General features: G+C 41.6%; 1 long non-coding RNA gene across 1 annotated transcript; it reads left to right on the forward strand.

The window, feature by feature from the left end:
- The first annotated feature begins 102 nt into the window (after window positions 1-102).
- Window positions 103-8228, forward strand: LOC135312672 (uncharacterized). Its single transcript, XR_010372355.1, has 3 exons — window positions 103-210; window positions 822-981; window positions 7800-8228. It is a non-coding gene; the product is annotated as an uncharacterized LOC135312672 (long non-coding RNA).
- Window positions 8229-10966: the final 2738 nt, after the last annotated feature.

Below are 10966 nucleotides of genomic sequence, written 5' to 3' on the forward strand. Positions count from 1 at the left end.
GCTCCGCCGCAGAGTGACAGGCGAGTTAGCCCAATCCCCGCCCCTTCGGTGAGGTGGGGCGGGACGAGGCGGCTCCCCTCTGGCGGCCGCGGCCCGGCGCAGGGGGCGGGAGTGGGAAGATGGTGGCAGGGTGGGGGTCGGTGAGGGGAACGGTGGGACGGCGGCGGCGGCCCCTGCTCCGCGCTGAGGACGGCCAGAAGCTGCGCGCAGGTACCGCGCAGGGCCCGGCGCGGCCTCGCCCCGCGGCGGTGCGGGGCAGGGGTCCGCCCGCCCATCGCCTTCCCGCGCCTTGCCTCGCCTCAGCGCGGCGTGCGGAGCCCTGACCCGCGCCAGGGCGCGCGCCGCCTCGCCGAGGGCGCGGATGGCGGCACCTGAGGGGAAATGGCTCCGTCTTGCGCGGGGCGGGGACAGCCTGAGGGGTTGCTCCCCGAGGGGCCGGTGGCGGGGGGTCGGCCCGGATGGCGGCTCCGGAGGTGTCTGAGGGTAGCGCGAAACCGCGTGGGCGCAGGCGTGTGCTGAGGTACCGAGGAGATGAGCCCACGTTCTGCTCCTAAAGCATCTCCCCTTGGCCAGGAGGGACACAGGCAGCTCAGTGGCGGCGTACTAAGCGGGGGGTGAGCCGTGGATGCACGCAGGGTGTGAGGGTGGGCCGGCACCCCGAAGAAGTGGCAAAAAATGGGTAAAAAACTGTGTTCCGAAAGCCACCCATCAACTTACGGAAGCCCGTTTATCATGGCGATAACCCAAAGTTTTTAGTTTATTAATGGCCTGTTTCTTAAATACAGAAACCCGAAATGGTACAAGTGTGAATGCTCTTTCAGTAGGTACAGCCTAGCAGTGCCGTTTCCTTACAGCAAGAGACGTGGTGACGCCAGTAGCACGATGCGCTGTAGGCAGCACGGCTCTTCCACCAGTCCAGTCAATGCTATCCAACGTGAAACAGCGAAGCCTTCACGTTGGGCGCGAAGCAAACTCTACCAGGTGAGCTTGTGCAGTAGCCTACTTATTAAGTCATTCTAGTCTAGTGCCCTGCCTGCCTCTTTTATGTTAGGGCTTTCTGTAGAGTTTTTTTCTCCTGAAATAACTGTATCCTTAACCGTTCTAAATGATGTGGTGTAGGAGCCTCCAAAGGAATATACCACTCCTATCTATAAAACTGCTTGAGAATCCTGGGTCTTCTGAGAGAAAACTGCAGGTTATTCCTTGCACTTTATTAAACACTTTTTGTATTTGTTGTATATTATACCTCTAAACCAAGCTGCAATCAGTAATTTACCCTTAACACACAAATTTCACCTTTACAAGTATGTGAAAGATGAATTGCCTTGTCCAATATCACACTAACAGTCTGAACTATGTCTGGAGTACTGGCTAGGTATAGTGATTTACATAGTCATTTGAGTTCATGGTTAATGCTAATTGGTAGTAGCGGAAAAATGGAGGTAAGTGTAATTATCAGAAAATATCCGTTGTTTCTCTTACTGAATTGCAGACCACATTCTGTACTTACGTTTTACCTTGTGATAAGGTCTTTTGTCTGCATTTAAAGAGACTGGGTAATAGGTGCAAATGGTTTTAATTAGATTTCTTCACTGCATGACAGGCAATTACAGTTGTAGCATCTGCAGCTTCAGAAGCAATAGCATGATGGTTTTTGTAGTAAAGCAAAGAGCTGCTTTCAGAAAAAGGGGAAAAAACCCTTTTCCCTGTGAATTCTGAGTCAGTCCCTTAAATTTAAACCTGCAATTAATACATACATGTAACTTCATAGAAGTGCAGTTCCTCTGGGCTCAGTACAGTCTGCATTACACTATACATATGTATATATGTGTATAAAGATTAAGCTCATTTTATCTGATTTTCTTTTAGTAAGGAGACATATACCTACGCACAAATCTTTGGAAATCTTAACCTAAACATTCTCGAATGAAGCCACAAAAGAGCTTCTTTAGGAAAGGCTGATGGTTAATTCTGAATCATAGTCTAGTCACAAGAAATTATTCTGGTGCATCTATATAAATCCATGGAGGTGGTGTTACTGAGACTTTCATGAAATATTCACAACAAATAATTGACCTACTGAATGAACTCCTTTCAATTAACAAAATGCCTCAGAACAAGCTCATGATATCACAGCACAAATGTTAGATGGTTTTAAAACACAGCCTTTAATTTTCTGGTAATTTTTATTTTATTTTTTCAATGTATGTGTTCCTGCAATGCTCAGAAAATACAAAAATATGCTTCCCTGCATGACTCCTAGGATCTTACGAGTTCATGCTTAAAAGATACATTTATCTATACCGTAAATCACAGTTTCATTATAAATAGTTTGCATCTATGGCATTAAGTTACATAACTACATCTTCCACAAGTTTCCACTGGAGAAATGCAGTGCTTTAAGAAGATGCTCTTGTGCTCTTATTTAGGAAGGTGTGTGTGTGTGTTGGGGAAGACAACGTCAAAGAAATTCATCTTGAAAATAGTCACAAAATAATAGTCCCTTTGTAGCTACGGGGGAGGTTGGTTACATGAAAGAGCAAGTGGGGTCCTGCCCCACAGAGCTTAAGATCTATGTTTGCAATTAAAATCGAAGCATACAAATGTTGGTCCAGAAGAAAGTAACAGGAAAATAAGCAATTTCTGCCAGAGAAAAAGTAGCTTGTCTTTGACGTCTGCTGTGAAATGTATGGTAAGGGCTTTCACAGGCTCTGCTGTAAAACTAGGTCTTCTGATTTTCCCATTTTTTCGAAAGAAGATTTCATTATGTCTGTTTTCAGAGAACTTCCTGCCTATGTGAGAATACTGTGTTGTGTGGGGGAAGATGAAGCACTGGCTGGCGACAGGTAGCGCTCTGCATTGCCTTGACACAGTAACAGTGCAATTCATCCTGAAAGTTAAACAGTGCTGTGAAAAATAAGGCTGGTGAGTGATACAGAGAAGCTAATGTACCCAGAGTAGTGAATCTATAAAATTTCACGTTAAGTCGGACAGTTTTCAATAGACATTACTTACTTTCCCACTGTTCTAAATATTTGCATTTAAGTGAACAAGAAGTGCTTATTTCCATAAGGAAATTATTTTCACTGAAGGCTGTCAGTCAAAGTGCAGGAGGATGTGTTGATTTAAGTACTCCCTGGAGAGTAGCTTGGCATAGCATGATCTTCTGATGTTCTGTGATTAAGTTTTTATGGTCCCATAAGTGCTTATAGTTCTTAGGTATAAAAATAATGGCAAAGGCATCTTTCAGCCCTACAGAGATTACTTAATCTGTCAGAATGATGTGATGTAACAAATGCTAGAGGTTTCCTGAAAACTTTGTGTAATTGAATAGCAATTTAAGATATTCAGATATAATTCAGAATTTAAGATACTCATCCAGATGTTTACAATGCCAGTCTTCCCATATGGCATTATACAATAAAGAACAAAAAGAGAAGAGCTGTGGTAGAGGACAGGACGGGACAATGGGACAGAGTTACTAGATGCACTACTGTGTTCTTGTTCCCCTATTTGTTTCATAAGGTTGTTCTGGGAATGCGTTCACAATCAGAAAATAGGAACAATTATTGAAACTCCTTTTAGCAAAACAGGTGAAAAGGAAAATGGGTTTCAGTATTACCTGTAGAGAGGCAATCACTTTTCCACAGTAAAGTTTTATTTTAGCCTTACCTATCTGGCTTTGCTTAGCCTAAAATATTTGAGACTGTGTCCCGAAGAGAAGACTATTTCTGCAAAAGCTGGTGCCAGTCAAACTGAACTACTGTTCATAAAAAAATCTACTATTGAAATTTTGGCATTTGTTTGTACCTTTGTCTCACCCTTCCTCCAAAGCAGCCTTTTGCCATCCCTTCAAATGTTCTGTACAGCACAATAAGCCTCACATGCATCAGCTGTTCTCTGAACTAATAAAATCTTTAACTAGCCGGTTCTGCTATATTAATTTAGTGCCCAGTGTGGTCCCTGTTAGTATTAGTATTTTAGTACTTATTAGTATTAGTATTTTAGTAGTTAGTATTAGTAGATTGCCAGCTCAAGTAACATTTGTTTGACTCTCTACTTACTAGAAAAATATAAATACCTTTCTACAGTCTAGCTACAGGAGAGCGAACATCTCCCTTTGGCTCTTTTAGCAGAACACTTTGGCTTTAGATTTTTGACTTGTTCTTTTGTCTTAGAGCCGCTCTGAGAGCAAGCAAGCTTCTCTGTTTTTAAGCCAGCAATCAGTTTCTATCGTAAAACTGATTTGAGCCAACTTTCTTTTCTCTAAGTGCTTAAGTTTTGTACATTCTGTGATGGGGAAATGCATTGGTGTCTCTCGAAAACATAGACTCATGTTCAGCTCACACCATTTAGTTTTTCAGTTACAACACTAAGTCTGTTAACAAAATCAGGCAGAGCTTGTAAAGAAGGAGCTCGCTTTACTGTTCAGCTATAAATATCAGCTCTCAGGTACAGATCTTAGAAATGATAATTTCCTCACTGAAGAAACTTCCTGCTTTCATGACAAGGACAAACTAACTGACTTCAACAAGAAGTTACTAATGAATGAGTGAGTTGCCTTTTCAAAGCAAATTCTACTCTAATATTCTTTATGGGGAAACAGTACAAACCGACAGCGTACAGCATTTCAAAGTGTAATAACTAGTGCTGCAGGCAGTTGGGGTATTGTCATTCTGATTATTGCAAAGTTTGGGGAGTAGAAGCCCTATTTTCAGGACTGAAATAAAAGGAATGACTGCCAAAGCTAATTATGTGTTTAAGAACAGTTGTTTTGAGCATAAATTAGGTATTTACCAGACTATGAGAAATACTGTAGATGGGAGAGGCTGGCGATAATCTTGCAAGGAACCTACTACTATAAAACAGTAGTAAAGAACTGACAAGTCTGCCTATTGTATTGATATAAAAAAAGCACATTCATATTAAACACATAGGAATAAACATACCATGAATACATCATTTAGTTTAATTTGCTGTCTTCCTGAAACAGCAGGGCATGGAAATAACTGCTTTTAACAAGTTTCTCAGGTTTCTGGGGTTTGTATCGTGTCTCTGGCTGAAAGGGGAGAGCTGCCTTTTCTCGATGTCTGATGTTACAGGTTCTCAAACTGATCCCTGCTGCTTAGAGAGCTTGGTTCCCAAGGTTCCTCGTACTTGCCCTAGGTGAGTGCAACAAGATAGGACTAGGACCCTTCTTTACTTGGATTGTTTCTCAAATAATAATATGCCTTATTCATCCCAGAGTTGCTAAAGAGTTGCTTTTAATGCCAAGATAAGCTTCCAGAGTAAAGTGAATTTATGCTAGGAGCAAAGGTTGACGTGTAGGAGGGGTTGCAAAGTAAATAATAAAATGCAATTTAAAATCAAGCTTACCAAAGAAGTTTTCCTTTCAGTTGCTTCAGGTTCACAGTTAAGGGAGAGAAAGGGAGGTCTGTGCAGTTTTCTTTTTCTATCCCCTAGGACTGGCTCGCCCTAAATAGCATTCTCAGTCCGTATGGTCAATGCTACTTAGTTTGGGATGGTTCTCCCTGCTATTACAAATTATCATGTTCAATCCTGATCGTATTTCTGTTCATTAAGTAGGAATTTTTCCTTGAGGGGCTTCTGGTGTCATTGAGCATTCATTCAAGCTTAAATCACCCCCCTATTTTTGGAACATTTGTAAGTTTTTGTCATAAGGCATCTTCAGTGTCCTTGCATCTTATTAGCTTTATTGTATGCCATTCGTTTTAATTCTTTTATGACAAATGCACATATCAACACTAGAAAGAAGAAGTTTGGTCGTACAACACTTCATTGCCACCACTCTCATCATTCCCACTATCTCCTTGTCTATGCACAGTTTTGAGGGATTTGAGGGAGAATTTAAAATTCCTCCCTTGCTAATTCTGACTCCAGCGGCACCAGTCAGCACAGCTTGAGGTACCTCCTCTTTGCCAGCCAGTAAGTCATGCCGGACTTCTTAGCGGCCAAAACTGGTGGTGTGTGTCAGAATCGGGGTAAGTGTCAGGTAATGAATGGGAAGTAGGTGCTTGGGAGGTTAAAGCTGTCAGCCACAGCCTGGAGCCTCCCTGTGCGATTGAACTTGTCACTGAGTCAGAGCCTTAATGTTTCTGCGATTGTTCCAGGACCCACTGCTTCCCCAACACCTTTCTCTTGCTGTCTATAACAAGCAAGAAACTGTTGCCATCTGTTCTGGTGGGTAAGCCTTCGCTTTGCAGAGCAGCAGCATAGGGGAAGCTTTGCTCGACTTGGAGATCTAGAGACCTGAGAGGAAGTGGACCTAGAGCCTCACACCAGTCAGGCACAGAGCATAAAAATTCTTCAGAGATTTAATTTTGTTAGTCGCATCTTAGCTTGATGTCCCATCTGCTAAGTGTCCCTCTGCAAGCTTGTGAGTCTTGTCCAAACACAAATTTGTGATATATAGTCATAATAATGTAGTCCGCCCCACAACACGCCCAAAGGTTTGATGAGTAATGTTCTGGGAACAGTAGCCAAAGATGTATGTTAGTGTTCAAGTTTGAGAGTTACTTCAAGTCATGTAGAAGCTCAGATATATGTTCCACTTATGTAAGCGGTGTGTTTTGCATAAGTAAAGCCATGAGTTTGTTCAACCATTCGATCGAACAGCAGTCTCTCTAAAATTGCAGTGTGTGAACCTGAAACACTCTAGGATACAAATTTCTTTTCAGAAAACCTATTTAGGAAACTAAAGAAGCATTTTAGTAAATTGTCTATACTAATCTATATGTATAAATTCAAATTTTGTCCTTTTCAGTTCAGCTAAATTGTTATCCCATTAAAGATTTTTATCCTGCTGTATTTTATACTGTGCTTCATTCTTTTGACCCCCTAAGCTTTATGTAAGGGCAAAGGTTGGCTATTATGGCCTCCATGATTTTTGAAATTGATATTTATGATGATAGTAAATTTAACATGTTTCTAAAAGGCACTTTAATTGGGGGGGATATTTAGAGCTGGGAAAGATTAAACAGCCTGAATGAGTAGGCAGTATTCCATCTCTTGCTTTAAGTTGGTAGCACCTTTATTGCTTCCGTAAAGATTAAGATACATGTCTGCACGTAACAAAAACCGTTCCTAGCATCAGCTTGCTGTACTCTATTATGGAGATCAGAATAGTCCATTTCATAACATTTTGTCCATGTAGCTTTCTTTTAGAGAGCAAATCTGTCTGACGTTTCTGCTTGTTTTGTTTCATCCTGCTCTTAGTTTTGACATTTTTATTGACAAATTATGATTACATTTACTTTTAATAAGGAATTATGAGTACTAAAGATTTCATAGGAGCACTGGCTATATTTCCTTGTTGTGTTTAAATGTGAAGTACAATTATTGCAAAATTGAGAGAACAATGAAGAGCTTCACTGTTCTTGTTTTTCTTCTAAAAGTACCATATTAAAGTGAAATTCTGTGAAAGAATGTAGAACAGAGAGCAAATTTTAAAATATGTCATTACTTTGTGGAAATCACTACCAGGAAATAAAAGCCATTTTAAAGGTGTTTTAAAAAATACCAGCAATGGTAGACATAGTTTAAAAATTACAAGGGATATAAATCTTTAAGCCTTGGACTTATAGTTATTGAGCTAAGCAATTGTTACCAGTTCTGTGGAAGAAACTTACATGTAGGTGGTTAGGTAATTGACTTCTCAGATTTTTTGCACCTTTTTTGAAAGATGCTAAGAGGGAAAGAGAGGATGCTAGACCGCTGATCTGATTCCCTGGTGCTGCAAAGTTGTCCTGTCTCTTCCTAACTGTACCCATTTCTATTAGTTATTGTGCCATGGTAAAGAAATACTAACTTCAGGATCCAGCAGTATGTAACATCGCTGGGGACCCTTGAAGCTGAATGGAGCCGTGTTCCTGTAATGCTCCAGTTGAGCTAATATCGTGAACTGTAAGACTGATGTTCCCAGGGCTGCACTCCCAGCTGTTTTAAACAGGAAGCTCTTCCACTATCGCTTCAGTTCAGCAAACAAGGCCGCTTCCTTAACAATACAATAACAGGAATTTGATCAGAAACTTCAAAATTCAGTTTGCGAAGTCATGAAGGTGATTGCTTTCATTCTTGCATTATCTCCAGTATTTAGCTATAAAACTTATGCTTTTTGTTTGGAAAAAAATGGCTTTCCTCATATTCTTTTCACAAGGAGGGGTCTGACTTTTTTACGATCATTAAAATATTGTTCCTGTTTTGTGAGAGATTTGTCATTCTTCTTTTTTTCCCCAAGAATGGATTTATGTTGCCAATATCACAATATGATTCTGCAGGAAAAAGCCTTGAGCTACTTGTAACAGTTTTTCACCTTTTAATATCCATATGTGGTTCACCAGTAAGAACAGTTGTTCTAGACAGATATTGTTCAGATGCAGGTTGTTCAAGAGGGAACCCTCAGTCACTGCCTGTATTCATTTGCTACTTCTAATGCAGATACAAGAAATATTACACCTAAATAAAATTGAATTATTTATACTGCAAAACTAAATAATTTGCCCTGGTTTTTACTGTTAAGATTTGCTTTCAGGGATCCCAGGCTGCGGAGATGGGTGGAAAAGTCTAGAGCTCTGAAGGCTTAACCTCAGTTGAGAAGGATGGAGTTAAGAAACATTTAAACAAATAGAGCGTACATGAGCCCATAGGATTTGGTGGGATTCATCCATGCATGCAGGACTGCTCTCAATTTTATCTGGAAGGTCATGGCAATCGGAAGAGATTCCTGGGACTGTAAGAAAGCAAGTATCACACTTGTCTTCTGGAAGGGCAAGAAGGAGAATCCAGGGAACTACAAGCCTGTCAGCCTCACCTCAATGCCTGGGAGGGTAAAATCCTCATGGAAGCTATTTTCAAATATGTCATGGACAATACAATCAGGAGTTGTCAGCATGGATATGTACGGGGAAAATCACGCCTGACCAATCTGATAGCCTTCTGTGATGAAACAGCTGGCTTTGCCAGTGAGAGGAGAGCAGTGCATGTTCTTTATCTTGACTTAAGCAAGGCTTTCATCATTGTCTCCCACAGCATCCACACAGACAAACTGATGAAGTACAGACTAGATAAATGAACAGTGAGGTGGACCGAAAACTGGCTGAACTGTTGGTTTCAAAGGGTTGGGCTGGGCACTAAGTCCAGCTAGAGCCCAGTCACTAGTGCAGTACCATGGGGGTTGATATTGGGCCAGTACTGTTTAACCTCTTCCTTAAGGACCTAGATGATGGGGACAAAGTGCACCCTCAGCAAGTTTGCGAACAATACAAAGTTGAGAGGAGTGGTTGATAGACCAGATGTATGTGCTGCTGTTCAGAGGGACCTTGACAGGCCGGAGAAATGGGCTAACTCCTTTTCATGAAACTCAAAGTTCAACAAGCGGAAATGCCAAGTCCTACAGCAGGTGAGGATTAACCCCATGCACTAGTACACGTTGAAGCCTGGAAAGCAGTTTTGCAGAAAAGGACACAGGGCTCCTGGTGGGCAAAAAGCTGACCATGACCCACCATGTGGGCTTAGAGCAAGGAAGGCCAACAACATCCCAGGCATTGCCAGTAGGTGAAGGGAAATGATTCTTCCTTTCTAGTGAGACACTGGTGTCACTGCACTTCGAGTCCATTTCTGGGCTCCCCAGCACACGAGAGACATGCACGTAGTGGAGCAAGTTCAGTGAAGGGTCACAACAATAATTAAGAGGATGGAGCATGTGTCATACAAGGAGACTGAGAGAGCTGGAATTGTTTAGCCTGGAGGAGAGAAGGCTCAGGAGATCTTACCATTGTGTGTAAATACCAAAAGGGAGGTAGTAAAAGACAACAGAACCAGCATCTTGTCCCTGCTGCCCAGGAAGGACAAGTGGCAATCGGCACAAATTGAAAGACAGGAAATTCCACTTAAACATAACAAATAACTTTTACAGTGAGGGTGGTCAAACACTGAAACACGTTTCCCAGAGGGGTTGTGGAGTTTTCAGCCTTGGAGGTCCTTGAAACCCAGCTGGATAAGGTCCTGAGCAACCTGCCATAGTTGACCTATCTTTAAGCAGAGTAGGGCCTGAACCAGACAATCTGATGAGGTCCCTTCATGCCTCAACTGTTACCACTCTGTGATTCTATCAAATTAGGGTAGCCAGAAAGGTTTGAGATAAATTCCATCATTTACAAATGGATCATAAGAGCAGAACAAGCCACGTACAACCTCAAGTTACGTTGTTGGCTGGGAGTTTCTATTCAAGAATACAGGATTTGTGCATATCAGGAGTGAAATATGTATAAACAAATGTGTGCAGAACAGACTTCAACAGTTCCTTTTGGCACTCTGTGCTAGGTTGCTAATAGGTGTCCTCCAGATTGGAATTTCCAATTGTAGAGAGACCCTTGACTGAAAAAGTAATTTAAAATCCTTTTCAATTTCTGTGGAAATCTGTTAATTCAAGGAACCTGCTGGGAAACCCTATGATTCAACCATGCACAGACTTTTATTTTTAATGCATGTTTGAGGAACTCGATTAAACTTCCCAACTCCAAGAAATTACAAGTTGTGGCTTTTATGTATATGTGCAACAATGTAACAAAATAAAGGGGAAATAGCACAAAGATGCTTCTCTCCACCTTTTTACTGAATCTTTGTTTAGTAGCTCATGTATGCTTTCTGGCTTTTGGAATTTTCTGGGCTGATGCCATGTTTTGGATAGTGCGAGGGGTGGTACTTGGGTAAATCACTCCTTTTTCTGCAGTTTATTCTTAGCCATGGTTATACCTACTCCGGATTAAGTTCTCTTCCCTTTTTTTCTTTTTTTTTTTTTTGTGTCCTTTATTTCCCCTCCCATCTCCTTGTGGGGGATGGCACAAGGAGTCTTCAGCCTTGGAGACACACCACACTTAAGCTTCAGGTTCTCCCTTTGATGAGAGATTCTACAGCCATTCTTCAGCAATTCAGACATTCCTCTTGC

This window comes from Phalacrocorax carbo, chromosome 3 (assembly GCF_963921805.1).
Source record: "Phalacrocorax carbo chromosome 3, bPhaCar2.1, whole genome shotgun sequence".
NCBI classification, from domain to species: domain Eukaryota; kingdom Metazoa; phylum Chordata; class Aves; order Suliformes; family Phalacrocoracidae; genus Phalacrocorax; species Phalacrocorax carbo.